This window comes from Lemur catta, chromosome 9 (assembly GCF_020740605.2).
Source record: "Lemur catta isolate mLemCat1 chromosome 9, mLemCat1.pri, whole genome shotgun sequence".
In the NCBI taxonomy this organism is placed as follows: domain Eukaryota; kingdom Metazoa; phylum Chordata; class Mammalia; order Primates; family Lemuridae; genus Lemur; species Lemur catta.
Window position 1 is genome coordinate 83855671 of NC_059136.1, and position 23927 is coordinate 83879597.

Here is a 23927-nt window from a genome sequence, read left to right on the forward strand (position 1 = left end):
ATGTAGATATGTAAATGACATGAAAAAAAAAAAAAGACTGGGGCTGTTCGTTACCACAGCATAACTTAGCCTATCCTGGTTGATAATCACACTAGTTCACACATATGAGAAATACCTTCCCCATGGTATTGACTTGCTGGTGTGAAAATAGTACTCCACACATGAATCCCAAAACCTGGATTATATTCTTAGATGTGTTGCTTATTACCTATGCTGCCGTGAGCAAGTTAAAAATTCATCAAAGATATTGTTGAGCTCCTACTGTGTCCCAGGTGTGTGTTTGTCTCTATTTCTCTGTGCCTCAGTTTTAGTAACTATAAAATTAGAGAATCTGACTAGATTTTTAATTTTGTGATTTCAACATTGAATATTATTGTTTTGTGCTCAGGTGTGTTTTCCAGTGTCACCTCAGCTCCAAGCCTCCTTTTTTCTACTCCTTTCTTCTGGGCAGAGACAGTACGTCTTATGCCATAATTAAGTAACTTTGGAAGAGGTTTATGTGGTGACATGAGAAAAGGCTAGAACTGGAGTTAGCAAGGTATGGCCCTTGGGCCCAATCCAAGTTTTACTGGAACGCAGCCATGCCCATTTATTTATGTATTCTGTGTGGCTGTTTTCACTCTACATGGGTAGAGTTGAGTAATTGCAAAAGAGATTGAATGACTCACAAAGTCTATGATAGAGGATAGATAGCTAGATAGATAAGATAGGACAGGTAGGGTAAGATAGAGACATACCTACCTAAAATATGGCCCTTTGCAGAAAAAGTTTGCTGACTGATAGCCTGGAAACATTTCCATGTGTTTTCTCTAATTTCGTATTTATCTCCTATTATGTCTATAACTTTCTAGCACTACACTTATATTGCTTTTGCTAAGGTAGCCAGAGACCCCCTAATTAAGCCTAGTAAACATCTTTCAGTCCTTTCAAGATGATATCTGCAAAAGATAAAAGATCAGTTTACAGCTAGAAAAAGATGTAAAAATCAACACATAGTTGATTTTTAATTTTCAAATAAAATAATTTTCATTTTTTTCAATTCTTTTTAATTTTCAAAATAAAATAATTCTAAACAAATATAAATGTATTCAAATTTAAATTTAATAATTTAAATATAAAATATTTTTAAATATAATATTAATTGTTAGGATGAAAGAATTTTAAAGAGGAGGGAAGAACATTTCTAGCAGAATAATAGCAAAAAAAAAAAAAAATGTCCAAAAGAAGAGAAAGAAGAGTTTGATTATGAGGAACTGCTGGGATCTTAGTTTAACTCCACTGAAGGACATTGCCAAGGAGAATAGCAGTAAATTATTAGGAAATATGTGCTCAGGGTAGAGCACAGATAGCATCGTATGTCAAGGTAAGAGGTTTAGGCTTTATTTTGTAGGCAGTGGGACGGAAGTGATGTTTTTGAGCTTGGTGGGACCTACCCATCTGGTGTTTTATGGAAACCAAGCCTGGGACAACTTACACCCCTGACATATTGTGTTAGATTTATACATAACACAATACAGGACGTTTTACAAGTCATTTCTTCTAAATAAATCCAATGTTCCATAAAAATCTCTCTTACATTTATTTGGACTTTTCATATTTCCACTACCCTCAAATACATTCCTCTAGGAGAAAGAGCTCTAGAAAATATCACTGAGTTTTCTTACAGGAAAAAAAATCAGAAAATGTACATTGTTTCACTTAAAATTTATACTCACACATTTCTAATAGGCTTAACATTTCCATAGAAAAAACATTTAAGATTATTATATTATATTTTATAATATGAATTTCAGCTAGAGGAATGAATTTTCTCAACAAATAGAGTCATTTGAGTGATATCATTCTTTCATATCACTACATATTAAATTTTATTTTATTATTTATGTATTAAAAAGTCAAATAATTTTATAAGACTTACAATAAAAAAAACCCAGCTGTCCTTCAGTTCTTTCTTCACCCCTGATCTGTGCTCTCCAGAAGAAATGATGTTCAAGTCATTTTCTTCTGGAATTTATCATCAAATTCCTAAACTATGACATAGAGTATTATTTCTTAATTTTTTTCAGTATTATTATCTACTGACTTCATACTATGAAAGCTGAGGATTTTGTTCTCTTATGTACTCTGTCCTATACTCACCTACTATAGTTAACTCTCATTTTTAATTAATATTCAACTTGACATTAACATTCACATGTAATAGTCCATAGCTGAACCATACATTCATTAATAAAGGAGCCATTTCCTTGTGTAACTTCTTGTTTCCTTGGCTTTAATCAAGGTCTCTTATTTGTTTAATTTCTTTCTTATGTACCTTCTGCTGATTTATGCCCAAACTCTCTCCCCTTCATGTAAATAAAACTCCCCACAAAACATTCATAGATAGCAGGTTGATGTGATTATTTTGCTTCTCAGGACAATCCTTCTCAACTCCTTGGATACCCCTTGCTCTCACTGGGAGAGTTTGCTTCCTCTCATGGTGCTAGCGTTCACCTTCACTGTCATCTCAGGAATTCACTTCATGTCACTCTCCACGTGGGCTTCCTGTTTCCCAGATCTCTTTTCTTTCTTGGTTTACAAATTTACTTCTGGTGAGCGTAAGCCAGTGAATTCCTGGCAAAGGATGCTTGAAAGGTTACTTTTTTGAGATTTTTGAATCCTTCAAAATGTTTTATTCAAATCTCACCACTTGACTGTTTTACCATACATAATATGCTAGATTAGAAATAATTCAGAATTCAGACAGCATAATTCCATCATCTTCTGACAACAGTGTTGTGGTTGTGAAGTCAAATGCCATTCCAACCCCCAGCCTTTTCTTGACAACTTGCTTCCCCACTGCACCCTCCCCATGGTGCTACCACGCCCTGCCGCATGCTCTGGAAGCTTCCAAATCATATCTTTATTCCTAATTTCTGAAATTTCTTGGTAGTGGTAATGTTTTTCTCAGTCACTGGGCGAGGCATGTAGTCCTTTGAATCAGGAAAGCATATTTTTTCCCACTTGTTATGGAACACTTTCTTCTATTATTTCTTTGATTATTTCCTCTGTAACATTTTCTCAATTCTGTCTGGAATACCACTCAGATGATGCTGAATCTCCTTGCCTACAGCTACCATTTTCTTATCTTTGATCTTCTATTTTTCCATGTTTTTGTCTTTTGAGGAGATTGCTTCAATCTAAACTTTCCATCCTCCTGTTAATTTTGTGTCTATTTGGAAAATGAGATTTACTATTTAAGAGCTTTTTGTTGTCTGAATGCTGTTTACTTATCTTATATTTTTAGTTTTTAATTGACAAATAAAAATTTTATATATTGCGGTATATAGCATCATGTTTTGAGATATGTATATGTTGTGGAATGACTAAATCAAATGAATTAACATCACCATTACCACACAGACGTATCATTTTTTGTGATGAGAACATTTAAAATCTACTCCTCTTAGCAATATTCAAGTATACAATACATTGTTATTAACTCTAGTCCCCACGTTGTACAATAACTCTCTGGAATTTAACCCCCCTGTGTAACCGAAATTTTGTATCCTTTGACCAACATTTTCTCAAGCCCTTCCTCCTCCAGTCCCTGGTAACCACCATCCTACTTTCTCTTTGAGTTCAACTTCTTAAAATTCCACATATAAATGAGACCATGTGATATTTGTCTTTCTATGTCTGGCCTATTTCACTAAACATAATCTCCTCCAGGGTTCATCCGTATTGTTCTCAAAGACATGGTTTCCTTCCTTTTTAAGGCTGAACAGTAGTCCTTTATACACACACACACACCCCACGTTTTCTTTATCTATTCATCTGTTGATGGACACTCAGGTTGATTCCATATCTTGGCTATTGTGAGTAATGCTGCAATGAACACAGGAGTGCAGTTATCTCTTTGGCATACTGATTTCATTTCCTTTGGATATATGCCCAGAAGTGAAACTGCTGGATCATATGGCACTTCTCTTTTTAATTTTTAAAGGAAGCTCCATATTATTTTTCATAATGACTGTACTAATTATTTACACTTCCACCAACAGTTTACAAAGACTTCGTTTCCTCCACATTCTCTCCAATACTTGTTATCTCTCTCTCTCTTTTTTTTTTTTTGATAATAGATTTTCTCTTCTATCTGAAGATGTGGATTATAGTACTTTAGTTTTTCTAAAATTTTATTACCAAAGTTTTGAAACATATAGCAAAATTGAAAGAATTTTAGAGTGAACACCAATATATACCCACCACCTAAATTCTTGCTTTTTCACATATTGATTTCTACAATGACACATTACTTGTTCTATGCTTTTTAAAGTAAATTGCAGACAAGTATGTTTCCCCTAGGTACTTCAGCTTGCTCTATCATTAACTAGAATTCAATGTTTAAGTTTTTCCTTTTGATGTAAAATTTATACATAATTAATGCACAAATTTTGCTGAGTTATGAAAAATTTATATACTTGTATAGCCCAAAGCCCATCATTTTAAAATGTTACTTTAACTCTATCAAGATCTTTTATGTTCTTTCAATATCACCAATCCCAACCCCACCCCAAGAAAAGCACTGTTCAAATTTTTTCATCCTTCATTGTCTTTGACTATTTTAGAACTTATAATAATATAATACTGTAGTAAAGTATAAATACTTTTTTGTCTAACTTCTCTTGCTCAACCATAATGAGATTTATTATGAGATTTATTCATATTGTTGCACATCAATAGTTGGTTCTTTTTATTGCTGAGCATTTCATTCTATGAATATGCCATAGCTTGTTTGTTCATTCTCTTCCACTAAAGCATCTATAGGACGTTTTCCACTTTGGGCTATTATAAACAAAGCAGGGCTGAATATGCTTATACTAGGCTTTTTGTGTGTATATGCTTTTATTTCTATTGAGTAAATACCTAAAAGTAGTATTGCTGATCATTGGTTAGTATATGTTTAGTTTTACAAGAAAATGTTGGTTCTATTTTTCAAAATAGTTGTCCTGTTTTACACTCCAAACAATAATATATGAGATTTCTAGTTGCTGTACAACCTTACCAAAATTTGATGTCAATGCTCTTTCTAATTTTAGTCATTCTGGTGTGTGGGTAGTAGTTATCACTATGTAGTCCCAATTTTCATTTCTCTGATGACTAACAATGTTGAATACATTTTTATGAGCTTGTTCCATGTGCTGCTTGTTGATATATATCTATCCAATTCCTTTAACCACTTTTATCGAACTGTCTTTTTCTGTCACCCAGGCTGTAGTGCAGTGGTGTGATCATAGCTCACTGTAACCTCCACCTCCTGGACTCAAGCTATTCTCCCACCTCAGCCTACAAAGCAGCTGGAACTACAGGCATGCACCACCACACCCAGCTAATTTTTTTTTTTTTTTTTGAGACAGAGTCTCACTTTGTTGCCCAGGCTAGAATGAGTGCTGTGGCGTCAGCCTAGCTCACAGCAACCTCAAACTCCTGGGCTTGAGCAATCCTCCTGCCTCAGCCTCCCAAGTAGCTGGGACTACAGGCATGTGCCGCCATGCCCGGCTAATTTTTTTCTATATATAATTTTAGTTGGCCAGATAATTTCTTTCTATTTTTAGTGGAGACGGGGTCTTGCTCTTGCTCAGGCTGGGCTTGAACTCCTGACCTCAAGCAATCCACCCGCCTCGGCCTCCCAGAGTGCTAGGATTACAGGCTTGAACCACCGCTCCCGGCCAATTTTTTTTATTTTATTTTAATTTTGTGTGTGTGTGTGCGGAGATGGACTCTCACTAGGTTGCCCAGCATGATCTTGAACTCCTGGCCTCAAACAATCCTCCCACCTCAGCCTCCTAAAGTGCTGGGATTTCAGGTGTGGGCCACTGTGCCAGGTCCTTGAGCTTTCTTTCTATTACTGAGTTGTAGGATTTCTTTATATATCCTGCATGCCAGTCCTTTGTCAGATACGTGGATTGCAATGTGCATTATCTTCAAATCTGCAGCAAGGGCATTCAATTCACTGGTGGTGCCTTTGTTAAACAGTTTTAACTTGTGATAAAAGTCTAAATTTATCCTTTTTTTTTTTCTATTATGGTTATTGCTTTATGTTTCAGGTCCCAGAACTTTGCTTTTCCACAAATCACAAATATTATCCTATGTTCCCTTTTAAAAACTTTGTGGTTTTATGTTTCCTTTTATCCAGTTCAAAATATCTTCTAATTTCTTTGATGATTTCTTCATTAAAGAAATTAGGGGATTTTCTATAATTTCAGAGGTTTTCCTAGATTTCATATTATTGTTGATTTCTAATTTAACTCTGTTATGATCAGAGAACATATACCATATACTTTCAACCCTTTTAAATTTATTGAGATTTGTCGGAGGGTCCAGCATATGCTTTCTCTCAGTGAACACATCATGTTTTCTTGCAAAGAGCTCAGCAGTTAGTTGTTCAATGTAGTGTTCTATGAATATCATTTAGGCCCAGGTGACTGATAGCTCAGATCTATCTATGTCATTATTGTTTTTCTTTATCCCATTCCATCAATTGTGGAAAGAATGGTTTTAAAAATTGTCAGTTATGATTTTAGAACCATTTATTTCTCCATTTGATTCTGTCACTGTAGTTTCATGAATTTTGAAGCTGTTAAAAGAGAAAAAAACTACTTATGAATATTGTCTTCCTATTAAACTGATCCTTTTAGCCTTATGAAATGTACATCTTTATTTCCAGTGTTCTTAATTCCTTCCTGAAGACCTGAATTTTGATGTGTTATCATTTTCCTAAAACCTGAAGAATTCCTGTTAGCATTTCTCAAGGGGCCTGTCTGCTGGTGACGAATTCTCTTTGCCTTATCTAAAATTACCTTTATTTTGCCTCCTTCATTTTTGCTGGATAGAGGTGTGAGAGCTGACAGATTTTTTTTTCCCTGTTCTTTCAGAACTCTAATTATGTTGTATCGCCATCTTGTTCACCTGCATAGAATGTGTTGTTTTTCTCTGGATGCTTTCAAGATTTCCTCTTTATTTTTGGTATTCTGCATTTTTATTATGATGAGCCAAAATTGGGTTTTATTTTTATTTTTTCAACTTGAAGTTTGCTGATTTTTTACAACAGCCTATTGAGGTATAATTGACATACAATAAACAGCACATATTCAAAATGTACATGTGGATACATTTTGACATACATATACACTCAGGAGACCATTACCACAATCAAAACAATGAACATATCTATTACCCTAGGTTTTTCCTTCTGCCGTTTAGTAAGTCCTCTCTTCTTCTACCCAATTCACAGGCTCCCACTGATCTTCTTTCTGACACTATAGGTTTGCATTTTCTAGAATTTTATATATACGAACTCATATATTATGTATACTTTTTTATCTAGCTACTTTCACTGAAAATTATTTTGAGATTAATACATTATTGTGTATACCAATAGTTCATTACTTTTCATTGCTGAGTAGTATTCTATTGTATGGATACACCACAACATGTTCATCCATTCATCCGTGGATGGACATTTGGGTTGTTTCCACTTTTGGACCATTGCAAATAAAATTGCTTTGAACATTCATGTACACTGTTTTTTTTTTTGAGTCAGAGTCTCTCTTTGTTGCCCGGGCTAGAGTGAGTGCCGTGGCATCAGCCTAACTCACAGCAACCTCAAACTCCTGGGCTTAAGCGATCCTACTGCCTCAGCCTCCCGGGTAGCTGGGACTATAGGCATGCGCCACCATGCCCGGCTAATTTTTTCTATATATACTTTAGTTGGCCAGATCACTTCTTTCTATTTTTAGTAGAGACGGGGGTCTCGCTCTTGCTCAGGCTGGTCTCGAACTCCTGACCTTGAGCGATCCACCCGCCTCGGCCTCCCAGAGTGCTAGGATTACAGGCGTGAGCCACCGCGCCCGGCCCATGTACACTCTTTTTTATCTCTCTTGGTTAAATACCCAGGAGTTGAATGGCCGGGTTATATTGTAGGAGAATGTTTAAATTTTTAAGAAACTACCAAACTGTTTTCCGAACAGGTCATACCATTTTTCATTCCCACCAAAAGTGTTGAAGAGCTCCAGTTGTTCCACATCGCACACACATTTAGCATTGGCAGTCTTTTTTCATCTTAGTAATGAAAAAAAAAAAAAGACAGTATAGAACTTAGTAATTCTATACAGTTTTATTACCAGTGTAGTTTCATATATTAAAATTGTTTTAAATAACTTAAAAATTTGATTATAAAAAGAATATATTATAGAAAATTTCAAAAATACAGAACTATGAAAAAAACAAAATAAATTACCTGTAATTGTGCCACTTAGTTATAATGCTTGTTAACATTCCAGACTTTTTTCAATAGTCAGATATACAGGTTTTAAAAAATGAATTCTAGTTCACATGCAGTTTTCTAATCTTACTTTTTTCTTGATACTGAATCATGAGCTCTTTAAGTCATAAAATATTCTTTTATTAATATAATGCCTTAAATTTAGAGGCTATAGAGTTTTTGGTCATATGGCAATGCCATACTTTATAATGTCAGGTCCCTATTGTTAGAAATTTAGGTTGTTTCTGGGTTTTCACTTTTTAAGAAAGTAATGCTAACATATACATACCATAAAATTTACTATCTTAATCATTTCTAAGTGTACAATTCAATGTTAAGTATATTCACATTGTTGTATAACCAATATCCAGACTTTTTCATCTTGCAAAATTAAAACTACCCATTAAACAACAAATCCCCATTACACTTCTCCCCAGCCCCTGGCAACCACCATTCTACTTGTTGATTTTTTCAGGGATCATGCCTTTGGGGTCATATCTAAAAAATATTTGACTAACCCAAGCTCACAAATATTTCCTCATAGGTTTTTTTTTGACATAGTTTTAGGTTTTATATTTTTTTCTATGATCTATTTGAGTTACTATTTCTATATGGTACAAGGATATGAATTTGTTTTGATACATGGATGGCCACTCGCTCCATTACCATCTCAAAAGATTATCTGTTCTCCATTGAATTACCTTTGCATTTCTGTGGAAAATAAGTTGTCCATGTACAGATGATAGATTTCTGGACTCTCTGATCTGTCCCTTTGATCTCTGTCTTTACGCCAGTACCACACTGTCTTGATATCATAGCTTTATAATAAGTATTAAAATCAGGTAGCAATATTTCTCCAACTTCGTCCTTTTTCAAATTTGTTCTGTTCTTTTAGATACACTCATTACACAGGAATTTTAGAGTCAATTTGTCAACTTACACAGAATAGTCTGCTGGGGTTTTAATTGTGATTGCATTGGATTTATAAATACATTTGGGATGAACTGACATCTTAACAACATTGAGTCTTCTGACCAGGAACACAGTGTATCTCTCCATGTCTTTAGGTCTTCTTTAATTTTCTCAGCAATGTCTTTTTGCATTTCAGAGTGTAAGTCTGAATGGTGAGATCAGGTACTATTCCTAGTTCTGTGAGACTACTAGGCACTGTTTCCTCTAAATCCTTTCAGATTGTTTTCTCTGACCTCACGTAATTTCCTTACCACCGACATGCGCTGATCAATACTCTACTGTTAAGGGGGACCCTTTGCAGATCTCTGGGATTGTCTCTCTCTGTAGCTCTCTCCTCTCTGATCTTCTGCCCCATGAGCTCTAACGACTTTGTTCTGCTGAGGCTCTCTGCTCTTTCTCATCAACTTAGAGAGACCACTGGGTTCAAATGGGTTACTTCTCCCTTCACCATAGCAAGGAAATGCTCTCCAGTCAGTAAGCTGGAGCAATCATAGCACTAACTCATCTCTTTTCTGTCCTTCATTGCCTGATTCTCGGTGTCTTCAAAAACGGTTTTGTGTATCTTATATACTTTTAGGGGTTGCTTTAGATGAGAGATAAATCCTGTCCCTGTTACTCCATCTTGGCCAGAAGCAGAAGTCATAGCCATTGTTGTTTGCATATCTTTTTCTCCTCATTCTCTCTCTGTTGTCCTTCTGAGACACAATAATACATGTATATGACATCTTTTGCTATTGCCCCAAGGGTCCATGAGACCCTCATCCTCTTTTCTCCCTATCTTTTTCTTTTGACTTCTTCAAATTAGATAAATTATACTGATTTACCTTCAAGGTTACTTGCCCTTTCTTTTGCCGTCTCTTTCCTACTGCTAAACCCATCCAGTAAATTTTAATTTCAAATATTATATTTTTACTTCTCTATAGAATTTCCATTTGATTCTATTTCTCTGCTAACAATTTCTATCTTTTCATTCATTATGACTGGATTTCCTCTTACCTCATTCAGTATAATTGCATATTCACTTTAAAATCTCACCTACTGTTTCCAACATCTTGGTCACTTTTGGGTTCAGTCTCTCTTTACCATCATTTCTTTTGAAAATGGGTCATATTTCTTGTTTTTCTTTGGTGAGTAATTCTGGATTGTATCTTGAATATCACAAATTCTATAATTTAGAGACTCTGGCTTTTTCTATATTTCTCCAAAAGGTGTTGCATTTTGTTTTGTAGGCAATTAACTTGGTTTAGCTCAAACTGAACATATGCTGCGTGGAGTCTGCTTTATGTGTGCATGAATAAGGGTCAGTCCTATATTCGTTTGTTCAAAGTTTATGTACGGAATTTGAAAATCCTCCTCTTTTACTCTCACCTTTCTAGGATTTTCCCTTCACTCTCCAGTGTCTCTGATACCTCTGAACTCTGTCCTTTATTTCTTCAGAACAGAAAGATGTGTTTTCTCTAATGGTTTCAACACTTATGTGGTGCCAACTTCAGACTGCCCATAGCTAAAAACCATTTAAAAAGGGTAGAGGGAAGTCCCTTCTTCCAAATGTTATCTCCCCTCCCGAGTCTGCCTGCTTTTGTTCACTCTTTACTGTCTTCAGGTAGTTGTTTTCCATATTTCACCCAGGGTTCATAGGTATTATCTGTAGGACATTCAGTCTAGTAGTAAATGTCTTGGGCCCACACTGGGTACCCTCAGTAATTTATTTTTGAAATTTTCTCCTACTCTCTGTATTCTCTCTGTTTCATCTGAAGATTTTCTCATATTTATTTGTTTAGGACTCTTTCTTTCATGTTGAAAGATTTTCTTAAGGGTCTGGCGACCCTTGGTTGCCCTTTCATTTTGAAAAGCAATTCACGAAGAGGCAGATTAGAAGGACCTCACTGGTGGTTATTGCTTATTAAGCAGTAGACTCCTCTAAGTGAAATTCTTTTGAGATTTTCTGCTTATTTTGATGGGAGGCCTTAAACCGCGCATACCTGCACATCTTTCTTGGAGAGCTTGTCAGTATATGGTCATATTTCTCCTGATATCATGTTCATACTGAAAAGATATTGACTAAGGTGGTTGTCAATCACATAATCAAAAAATCTCTAATGAAGTTCTTTCTTCAAATACATCGCTTATATTTTATTTGTATGCTCCTGTGCTTTTCTTGGTTAATACCTGCCTATTGATTAAATTCAATATTTCAGTTTAAATATCAAAACCAAATACAAACAAGCAGAAACCCCTCAAATCCTTAAAAGTTGTTTTAAGTGCTGGGTGATGGCATGATATTCATGCCAAATATGATTTTCATTGGAACTTTATTTCAACCTTGGTAAGAGTGGCTTCTTTCTCATATATTGTAGCCATACCAAACTACACCTACTTCATCATGTAGATCTTAGTCTTTCACACTTGCATGACTTTACACAGAATATTCTTTCTTCCTAAAACACCCTTTTCTTTCTTTATTTAGCTGCAGAACTTCTACTCTCCCTCCATATCCAGCAGGGTGATTTCCTCTTCCATGAATGCCTCTGACTTTTCCAGACAAACTCATTCTGACTCATTTCTTCTGTGCTCACCTAAAACAGTACATTTACTTCCAAAATACTTATTGTTTTCCCTTCTAATAACTTTTTATATGTCTCCATTACTAGTTTATGAATTCTATAAAGGCAGGGACTACCACGTTTTATGAAACCGTCTTACCAACTGTAAGCATCTCCATTTATGACCAAAAAGATCCATTGTAATCATGTTCCATACTCAGTCTATCTGCGGTAAGAGTCAGATTGACCCATGTGAGGACTTAGACTTTCATTATACAATAGTATTTAGTTGAAAAAAAAAAGTGTGTGTGTGTGTGTGTGTCTTTATGAACATCTTGGGAAAGTAGTAACTAAAGCTATTTTATATTCAAGGATTTAAAATTCTAAGTTATGATAATTTAAAGCTTCATTCTGTAAACTCAAATGCATTCATTATAAGTAGTGCAGTGTCTTTACCCTTTGGGCTACTATGATTTCTGTTGTGAAATTTAATATGAGAGAGATGCTTGTTTCTGTAATGAATTTGCAAATATGTGTTTCTATTTTGAAGAGTAGTGTATTCATTTGTGCAGGTGTCAGCTGGATAAATGTATATAGCAGCTTTTCATGTATTATAGATATCACTCAATGATGGAGATGGAAGGGCTACTTATAATGTATGGGAGCTTATGTTTCAATCATAAGTGGCAAACGCTGGGCCTGTTACATAGAATGAGCCCAGATCTTTTCCAGATCTTCATGTTACTAAACTATTTGAAGGAGAGCCCAACAGCTGTTGTGTGAATCTACTGAAGCGTTAGGAAAAAAAATTCTCTAAGTAAATTTAGCTTAAAATTCTGTAGAATTCTTTAGGGATTGCAAATAGGTACAATAAATCATAGCTATAAGAAACAACATAATAAGTGCTCTTACAAATATTGTAAGATTGTACTAAGCAACAACTTCGGAGATGCTGAAAATACATGAAAGTGAAATTATAAAGGCCTCTGTCTTTATTTTAAATGTGCCTGCTGTAAGTTTCATAGCACTCAAATGAAATACAGCTCTGAAAATTAGACTGCCACCAATTTCCTAAGAATTCTTATAAACTTTCTCATCCTGAAAGTGAAGAAAATAAAAATTGAACCATGAGCATGTTTGCTTAAACCAGATGGAGTCTGGAGAATTAAAGAATATAGCAGGATATGGCAAGGTCAAAACAACACTAACATGAAAAGGTTTATATCATACTACCAAACTTAATCAATTCTACAACAATTTAATAAAATTGAAGGCAGGAAGATCAGGATTCGAAATATGCTTTTACTTCAAGTCTGGCCAGGATTACCAAAACTTCTCTAATAACAAGGATGAGCCCAGACACTCTGCCATAATAATTCCTAGCCCTTTCCCTTGGCAAATCTTACTCAGTTGGTTTGGGGTGGCTCCTGGGAATCTGATTTTACCTAGTAATCCACATAGTCCTTATCATTAGGGAAGTTTAAGAAATGTTGTGACATAGGCCATAGTTATAAATGAAATTTGGTGGATGCCCATCATCTGCTTTTCCTAAGGCCATTTTCGTAAGTGTAGCACTCACAATTGTCACAAACATGACATTTTTGGACTTTAAAAGTTGAAAGTGGGCAGTTATTTTTAGGTGTGGGGGTTCCCAGATCTCAGTGCCTCTGGAAGCACTCAGGCTATGGTCCCATCCTCTAACCATAATCCGTAAAAGTAATTAAAATATCTTGCAGAGCCAGATTTAGACAGAGTGACAGGTAGGTGGATGTACAGCTAGATTGATAATAGACAGATTACTGGGAGGAACGGAGGACTCCATTTAATTGTCAGAAAAAAAAACATACTATGCTGTTAGGAGATGCAGATGTCAAGGTGGTCGATTAAGTAACACCAAAGCCTTATTCACTAACTCTGATAGTGTAAGGACTAGGCAGAAAGGAGAAAGCAGAGGGTGGCTTCCCTAGTGTTCCATTTTTCCACATGGAACGGCATTCAGAGAGGGTCAGATGTATTAGCACAGATGGGAGGAAGGGGAGCAGGATCTGCTCACTGCCCAGGAAGTCCCAGATAAAGATTCCCGCCATTTTATGGATCCTGAGGAAGAAGGGCTAGAAGTACAAAATTACTGGGTCAGGGTGGAGAAAAGTGACTCCAAGGCTTCCCCATAAGCAGACCCAATTCCCTAGCCCTGTGCCTGCCAAACTATCTTTAAAAACCCTGGCTCCCAAATTCTCAGGGAGATAGATTTGAGAAATTCTTCCCATCTCTTCATATGGTGCTTGCGATATGAAACTCTTTCTCTGCTGTAACCCCTGCTGTCTCGGTGTATTAGCTTCTTCTGGAGCAACGGGAGATGAACCTGGTTGGGCTGTCACAAAATGGAGCCTCATCCAGGATCACCCTTGTGGGCACTTGCCTGCTGTTCAACAGCCTCTCAGTGATGGGATGGACTTAGAGACGTGCCCTAGTGGCTGCTCAGTTCTCTTGTACTGAGGACCATCTCTGGCACTGTCCCTACTGGTGGAATGTTGTCAACCCATGGTGCTTGGACCTGTTTCCGGTGGAGAAACAGTTTCTAGAACTTGAAGACATCCTCGGTGAGTATTCCAAGAATAGCCAGCACCCTGTTCCTTCTCCTAATTATTGGCCTCTCTGGAGGCACTGTGGCTTCTTCATCAGCCACGGTTGGCTTTCCCTATATTCTAAGAAGAGTCTCATCTTGTGGAGACCTCTCCCCAACTGGACAAAACATAGGGGGACTGTCTGGAAGAATACTCTTGAATTTTTGTTTCACTGGTTTTGGAAGGCCTTTTGTTTGCCTTGCTTATTGTATATATTTATTTGACTCCCTTTCCTCCCAGAAATGGTGTTTTCCCTTGGTGCTCTGTCTTTCTATGTTTTTCTGTCATGAAGAGGGGTACCAGATAAAATTCCCTCTTACCTTGCTCTATGTCCCTGAGAGCTTATCTTGGGACCGCATGGGAATACTCCCTCTTGGTCTCCACCATCAGGGCATGCAATTGTTTGGTTCCATTTGGGGGCCAGCATAAAGAGGCCTGGGAACCTGAGATTTTTTTGGTTCCCAAACATGGCAAGCTCTAGGGAGTGTTTGTCTTAAAAGGTTCCATTTATAAGGGGCTTTTGTTGTGTCAACATTTGTTGCTATCTCAGCCTATTTCTAGGAGAAATGAGGGCACCTTTGGGATTACATCTAGAGAGGCTGTTAAATTAAGCTGATTTAGAACAAATATATCATTAAAAATTAATGGCTAAAAATGGACCCTTTAAATTAAAGAGACTCCTAAATTAAAAAAAAAATAGATTTTAGAGATCTCTTATTCTAAACAATTGCCTTATTTGTATTTATGTAAAGATAAAACTAAAAGAAAAACACTAACAATTTCATGGATAGCCTTAAAAATTCTCTTTAGAAAGTCGAAGAGTAAATATCTGATCCTTTGTACCCTGCACTGTGAGGATAGCTGCCTCTGTGGGAAGCAGAGGCCCATTTACCTGTAGCCTAATGGTTAAAGTCTGTGCTTTCACCTCAGCAGCACAAGTTCGAATCCCAGGTAGGGAATGAGCCTTTCCTGGTTTGGTATTTGTGTAACTTTTGCCATTTATTGCCCTTCCACGCATAGCTTTTGTTTTCTTGTATCCTGTGGCAGCATATGGGGCTTTTAGACATTTCTGTATAAACAGTTAGGGGAGAAGTAGAGATCCTAGAAAATATAGCCAGACAGAAATGTGGATGACACCTGGTTTATGGCTAGTGAAACTTTCCTTTCTTTGAGCTATTTCTGTGACTTTTTTGGATCTTGTAAAAACTGTTCTCCACCTCTTTGGAGACACTCTTGCTTCCTTGATTAAGTTATAATGTTGGCTAAGGCTTATTGGTTTCACTTGGAAGGGTACTTTAGTTACAAACTTCAAAAGCAAAAATGTCACCTGTTGATCCCTGCTAAAGTGTGCTTCATTTACCTTCACTTCTCCCTACTCCTTCCTTCCTCTTTGCTGATCACAGAGCTTTGGCCAAAGGTGGTCAACTGTTCAAACTGTTTAAGTAAGGCAAACACTGAGCCATACTGTCCATGAATCTTCTTCAACCACGCGTCAGGCTGGGGTCTCTTTGAACCTGTTCTAGTTTAGGGGCTGCTCCATTTGTGAGTTGTTTTTTGCTCGATTAAACTCTGTGAAATTTAATTTGTCAGAAGTGAGTTCTGAAATAGAGCTCCCAGAGACCGCTAGAGCACCTGGTGAACAAGCAAGGTGCCCACTGGGCCCACTGTGTCCTTTGCTCTCTCACAGCAACTGGGGATTGTGGGTAGGTTCTCTCTCGGATTCCAAAGCTACACAGGTTTGTATTTTGAGCTCTCCGAGTTTGTTTGACCAAATTTTTGATCCTAACTGGGTTCGGAAGTCAGAACAGAATCTGGACTGGGTCTGGGATCGGATTGGATCTGATAATTAACTGGCTTGGATGCAGTTAGAAGCCTCAGGGGTCCGACTGGGTCAGGCAGAAACTGGCAGTAAATGGCAATACTACAGGAGGTGTGAACACCTGCCGTCAGGAATTTGCAGGGATTTCTGTGTTCTTTCCTTTGTTTCTTTTTCTTGTGTGCTTGGGCAAGGAAAAATCATTGCCTAAGTTGATCATGGAGATCTGAGAGCCAAAGCCAAGATTCAAGTTAAAAATGGAATCCTTAATTTCTGAAGAACTGAGGACTCTATTTCTGCCTGTGCCCACCTGTACATGTATGAATATTGGGCCCTGGAAGCAGCAAATGCTTACAGAAATGGCAAAATCTTACTAAAAGCAGCTTAAAATCACAATGAAATGTTCCAAACAGACAGCTTTAAGAAGTATATTTAAAAATGAGGGCCCTTGAATTGGTCTCATCCAGGGATGTCTATTAATGAGCAGAAGCTTATAAAAAGATTTAAAAGTCTCTTCACAAGAGGCAAATAAAAAGTTTAAGTGACTAATTAATAATAAAAATTAAATCTGCCAACCTTTTGGCTTAGTTATTATCCTGCCCTGAAGGTGAAAAGAAATCCATCCTGGATAAAGTGTTTACAAAAGGTAGGCTCTCAAGTAAAATAGACTTGCTTCTTTTTCAGATCTATCCATGCCAAGTCCAAATATAGAAATGCCTTTTTTAAAATCCTATTCTTTAGTGAACTCCACCCTGAACTCATTAATTTTAGCTTAAAAAAAAAAAAAACAGTAGCTAAGTTTAAAAGACCACCTACCTAAAACACACCTTCCTGGCATTTAACTAGCTATCTTGAAACTCTTTTGTAAAAGAAATTTATATCTATAAAGGAAATTTTCCTTTATAGGAGTGTCTGAGAGGGAGGACTGACTCAATAGAAACTCTTCCCATTGTTCTAAATTTGCATGACAAGTCTCACCTTTGTTTAGGGTACTTTTCCTGGCCATCTTGCCTTAACTGGGACTTTACATGCAACCTTTTTTCCCTTTGGTATGAGCAAATAAGTGATGGTACAATATTTAGGCCTGAAACTTAGCTCTGTGTTTTTGAGATATAAATTTTCTGCCTGTTTCACCTAGGGGTTATCTTTTTAAAAGGCAAATTATTGCCTAGCTAACAATTGCTTAGAGCACTAAAATAGATAAGTAATAGCTTGATAGTCTAAATAAAAATATGTATATTTAAAAGCTGGCAAATAAAATTTTTTTTATAAAAGCTGTAAGATCAACTTCTGTCTGTATGTCTATGTGTCTATATATGTCATGTGTCTGTGGTATTTCACTACCAAAATATGTAAAAGAGCTCTAATTAATTGGCTTTAAAAAAAAAAGTAAGCACTTAAGTGAAATATTTTATCAGGAAAATAAAAATTAAATCAAATGCCTTTTGATTCATGTGACTTTAATAATCTTTGGCAAATAAAACTAGTTTTGCAATTGTTATTAAAGTCTAGATGTTTTAAGGTCATAAGTTTTTGCTTCTATAATATTTTTAACACTTGATGGATTTGACTATAAATTTATGTTTTTGGTTTTGAGCCTCTGGATTCTGGGGTCTGGATAGGTGGCCATGGTGAGGCCTGGGGACATGTTCTCAGTGCTTTAGACCAGCAGTTCCAAGGCACAAGTTAGCCCAATATGACCCCTAGTTCCGTGCCCCAGCTTTGACTCCTGGCTATTCTGAATGGGGTTGGATCCTCCAAGCGTCCTGTCTTCTGTCTTGAGCTCTTCATCTCATATATAATTGAATACACAGACAGGCCCTGTCTTTCATAGCCGTCTTTGATGCCACGTGGCTCACGTGGCTACGTGAGACCTAAGAGGGCTGGGAAAGACTTTAGGAATAGTGCCTGTGATGTGATTTCAAAATTCTTTTCAGTAATTTAAAATCTTAAAGTCATGTGAAGTTAAACAGGATAATCATAAAATGTCTGAATCATTTATAAGATAAAATACTCAAACATTAATTATTACACTTTGACATCTGATTTTTATATGATGGTATAGAAAACTAAATATATTTAGATGTGCTAATAAAAATTGGGTACTGATAGCAATTCAGATTTATTTTAACTTCCTAGGTTTTTCTAAGAGTTGGCATTATAATTAATACATGTAATTAAAACTACTAGATATAAGAAAATTCTATATGCAAAATATATAAGAAAAATAAAATTTTTAATTAAAAAAGGGTTATAAGAAGGCATAAGAATATAATATAGTTTTTGTTAAAAATATAATTTTGTCTAATTTGCAGGTTTTAAAAAATTGATTTAAATTAAATAAATAAATGATAATTAAAACTAAATGGATATAAAAAATTTTTAAATGATGATGATTATAAAATGTTTATTAAAATCTTACTTTATGATCAAATTGATTAAAATTAGATTTATTTATAAGATTTTTACTAAAATTAACTTTGCCATTAGTAATACACTAATGCAAAGGTAAAATTTGGTTTTCTCTTTGAACAAGATTTTCATATAATATCAATAGAAATAAAAGAATTTTGCTCACCTTTTGAATAGACTACAAAATAAGGAGAGAGAGAAAAAGGGAGATTCATTTTTACCTCTTTATTATGTTGACTTTCATTTTGTTTCTATTGGGTCTTATAACTCGAAAACTTTCTGATTGCTTTTTAAAATCTTTGAATTATCAGTTTGGCTAAATGAATGACTATATATTATTATACTACCCTGTGATCCTGTTTTATGACTAGTGTTTTATGATAGCAAGTGTATTAAGCCTTTGATATCTGACAAACTTCCCAAAATCAAAATTCTAAATGCAGTCTTTTTTTACCTCAAACTAGCTATTCAAATATTAGGGTCACTGAATGTCTAAGGGAGATGTAAAAGGCTTATTTGGTATGTTAAAACCATACAGGAAGTATTGTCAAATATCAAATGGTGTTTAACTTTCTTTGGGGTATATTTGTATAAACATGTTATTAATATGTTCCGATATGTATAAGAGTCCTAAAATTCTGATGTCTTGTTGTATGTTATCAGTAATAATTATGGTTATTATGTTAAATTGTTGTATGCTACAAAGCTAATCAACTTTCTTTGTCAATTGTCTCTTTAACCATGTCTAAGACTTTTGTTATCCATAGATTCTTCTCAAAACGTAGTTTTTTTAACTAACTGGCTATCCTCCAAAATTTGCCTCTTCCAGGAAAGTTGTGGAAAAGACTGACAGATTCTCTTGAATACAGGTTTCTGTTAACTGTAGAGATTATATACCCCTGGACTAAAACAAAACAAACTTCTAGGACTTTAATTTAAAAACTGATGCATTCATGAGTATTGTTAACTCAAACTCAAACGGAACAGGAATTAATTACATGGGACTGAACTAAATTTTTTATAACTTTTTATTTGAAACATTCCTGATTCTTTTTGTGTTTTGTTTTCCAGAAGTCAAAAAAATTTCTTTCCCTTCTTTTGAGCTGTTTATAGCTTACAGCAAAGTATTAACATATATTTGTAAGCAAAAATTGGAATATTAATTGTTCTTTCTATTTAATACTTGATTTCTCCAGAATTTGAAAACTATCTGAGTATCCTTAATTTATGGCAATATAGTTATTTGCATAAATTCAATAATGGTCTATTTCTCCTGTAACAGGTCACAATTAAAGACATTGGTTATTTTACCAAGGCTTTGACTGGAATGGCACATTTTCAGAGGTACCCAACTTGTTTTAAGGAATTAAGGTGACATTATAAGGCCTATAAAAAGATCTTTGGAAAAAACTAGCCAGGTACCTCATCTATAACATTTCCTGATCTGTGGTAAGTAAAGAAGGTCACTTTCTGACAGGTCCAGGAACCCAAGTTACCGTGGGACCTTGGGAAATGATGAATTTACCTAATTATACAGGTATCTAAAGGCACAGATAAATCCTTGGCTTGACTTGAGAGGCTTTCAACTCTAATTTGAGATTCCTTATGAAAAAGTTACAGCAAAGTCAATTTTAAAAAGCTAAAACCTATATGGCCCATAATTATTCTTACTGTACATTATACAAATAGGCAAAGCATAATGAGACTAAAATTTATTTTTGCTAATAAATTGGTCCTACTATGATTTGTCTTTAATAAAAATGAGAAACTGGAGAGAGAAAAATTATGTTCCAGGAAGAAAAACTATAGTCTACCTGTTATTAAATCCTAGCCTTGTCTACTGTTTTTGAGTTTTTGTTACTTGCCTACAGTTTGGACTGAATCCTGAATTCTTTCCTGCTTACAACTCTCCAGATAACATTTTCAAATTTTTCTTTCAGTTTTCTGACCTAGACTCAATGAAATTGCTGCACTCTTTTCCTGAGACCCTGCAAGCGTACCTTGGGACATACAAAACTCCAGGTGAAAAACATCTATCAGATTGCCACTGCCTACTTCCAAGTTAACTTAAGGTGCTTTGAGTTTAACATGTAGACACTGCAGTTGATGCCCTCCAGACTCTAAGGAAACTACTTTATGGGCTGTTCCAAATACAAACCCTTGTTTTTCTTCTGTTTGAAAGCTCGTCTACAATGCCAGCTCCTGGAAAGGGACACAGCTGTTTGACTAAACTGATCTATTCATAGAACTAAGAGACTGACCAAAAAGATATAAGATGATATATTTAAATTTGCTCCAATTTGGTTTTTTTATACTCCTTAGTCCAAAGATATCAGCTTGGCTTTTAATATGTAGAACATTTTAATTTCAAAGTGGTGACTGAAAAAAATTAGAAATATTTTACCCCAAAATATTTTCTTGACATATTATGGGATGGCTGCCACCGAAATAATGCTGCAAATCTGTCTTGGGGGAGGGGCAAATTTACATCTGTAGAGAATCTTCATTAATGTGATCATGTCTTTGTGTACCTGAGCTGGATAAGATTAACTGAGAGTTCCCACCCCACCCCCCATAAACTTAAGAGAGGGTTGCCAGGAAAATAATAGGACACCTGTTGGCAAAGCTTGCTAGGAGTACCACTCCCAATAGAGACATAATTAAAAATCTGTCTGAAACTCTGGGACTGATCACAGAAAAAATTACACAGAGCCTTAAGGCTCAACAAAGATCCTTCCACTCTCTAGCCCAGGTAGCCCTAGATAATTGGGCAATGCTAGATTTCCTGTTGGCTAAACAAGAGGGAGTCTGTGAGGTGTTAAACACTACCGGCTGTATCTATATAAATACTTCAGAAAAAGTGAAAACCTAAATAGAAAAAGTTTCCCAACAAGCCATGTGGCTACACCCAGGACTCTACTAGTGACCCCGTACCCGATTGGTTTTGAGCATTATTCCCTGGTATCCCCAGGACTTCACATCAATTCTGTAGGAACTCCTGAAGCTAGGACTCTCACTCCTTATCCTAGGGCTCACTACCTATTTTATAATCCACTGTTCACTTAAGTGCTGTGCTAAGACTGTGAATAAGACGACTAATGTTCTTGTCATGCAAATCTTAGGTTGGCAACTATACACCCATACATACTTGAAGACAACTGCAAAACAGTTTCATTCCTCTTACCCCAGGCTCAACCCCAACTACGCCCCTTGTCAGTAGGAAGAAGCCATGTCAGTCATCTGCCCTTTTCTGTCTAATTGGCCCACACCTCTGGAATGAGGTGAGATGAAGCCCAGGGGGGAGTGAAAGAGCCCTTTATACAATTAGTAAAAGGTCATAAGGTAGAAACAATGGTAGGGGCCTGAACCCTGCAAAAGTATAGGCATAGTTAAAAATTATATCTATTTATATATATTGAAATATATATATGGTTGGTTTTATATATTTTTTATATATTTACATATAAAATATATATTATATATAATATATAACTATGGTTGGTTTTATATATTTATATGTAAATAAATATATATATTTATATATATAAAACTAACCATTGTTCTATATATTATATATATTTATATGTAAATAAAATATATATTTATAAATATATTTATTTTATATATATATATAAAACCAACCCTTGTTCCCTAGCGTGCTTTCCTATAATTGCTTACTGCTCAGGAGTCACATAGCTGATGGTCAGGAAGATTCTTAGCTTTCTACATTGCTCCCATACATAACATCACCCTTGTGAAAACTAAGGCTGGTTTTTGAGATATATTCCAGACCCTGCATTCTGGTGGACCAGGTGACCTAACCAGACCAGTAGTCCATACCAAGGAACCAACTCAACTGGTCTTGTGACCTGGGAACTGACTCAGCACGAGAAGACCATTTCTGCTTCCCAACCCTATGTGAGTTCATCCCCAGCCAACCAGCAAACCCAATTCCCCAGCCCTCCAAACTATCAAAACCCTTTCTCCCAAATTCTCAGGCAGATGGATTTGAGAAATTCCTCCCATTTACTCACATGGCACCTGTGATATTGAACCCTTTCTCTGCTTTAACTCCTGCTATCTGAGTGTATTGGTTTCCTCTTGAGCAGTGAGCAATGAATCTGGTTGGGCTGTAACAACCATACCAAGGGCTGATGAGAAAACAGAGCAACTAGAACTCTCATATATTGTAGGTGGGAATGCAAAATAGTACAACCACTCTAGAAAACTGTTTGACAGCTTTTTATAAAGTTAAATATTGATTTACCACATGACCCAGCATTGCCACTCTTAGACATTTACTCTAGAGGAATGAAACATTGTGTTCACACAAAAACCTTTATGTAAATATTTATATCATCTCTATTAAAATTTCCAAAAACTGAGAACAGCTCAAACATCCCTCAGTGGGGAAATGAATAAACAAACTATGGTCTACTCATACAATGGAATACCATTCAGCAATAAAAAGAATAGAAATGTTTCATTTGATTTAATTTTAATAAGTGTAAATTTAACTTTAAAAAACTGATACTTAATTCAGTTATTTGAAAACATTAAGTTATGTTTGGAAACATTGGATATATGAATCTTCTCTTTTAAGTGTAAATCCTGTATAATCAAAATACAGCTTAAGTATGTCTAATAAAACTTAATTTTCAAATTGAAATGTGCAGTAAGTCTAAACTTATACATTGGATCTTGCAGACTCAATATAAAGCAAGAGTATAAAATATCATTTTTTCATCACTTTTATGTGAATTACATTTTAAAATGACAATATTTTGGATTTATTTGGGTTAATAAAATATTAAAACTTAATATTAAATAAGAAATATTTTATAAATATTTAATAATAAATATTGAATAATAAATTTCATCATTAAACATTATTAAAATGACATGAACAGTGTAAGTTATCATGTAGTAGATATAAAGATGCAAGGAAAATGAAATGATAGTGAAAATTACAGAGTGCTAAAGAATTTTGGAAAATACAAGACACAATAAAAGGATTTAAATGTGAAGATGAATCTGATTAGTCAAATTCCATAATGAAGTTGGTCCTGAACTGATTAATTTAGGCTCTGAGGTTCTACTCAGGAAGTATTAAACTGATTTTTCTTTTAACAAATGGGCCTGTGGAGATTACTGAGATTAACATCTTTTTAAAACTAACAAAGAGAATGAATCTGAATGCTTCTGTGTGCTCCTTCAGTGATTGTGAGGTCCCTTCAGAAGGAGAAGTTGGACTAGTT

The 23927-nt window shown here is 35.5% G+C and overlaps 1 long non-coding RNA gene across 7 annotated transcripts in view; it reads left to right on the plus strand.

The window, feature by feature from the left end:
- Positions 1 to 23927, plus strand: part of LOC123644698 — a 67402-nt gene that overhangs the window by 16373 nt on the left and 27102 nt on the right. For 4 of the 7 annotated variants that reach the window (XR_006737222.1, XR_006737227.1, XR_006737228.1 and 1 more), the window contains exon 1: positions 22380 to 22587. This is a non-coding gene — a long non-coding RNA (uncharacterized LOC123644698). Of the gene's footprint in view, positions 1 to 20585; positions 20692 to 22379; positions 22588 to 23927 lie in introns of those variants that run through there. The other 3 variants (XR_006737225.1, XR_006737224.1, XR_006737223.1) reach the window with 2 other exon arrangements.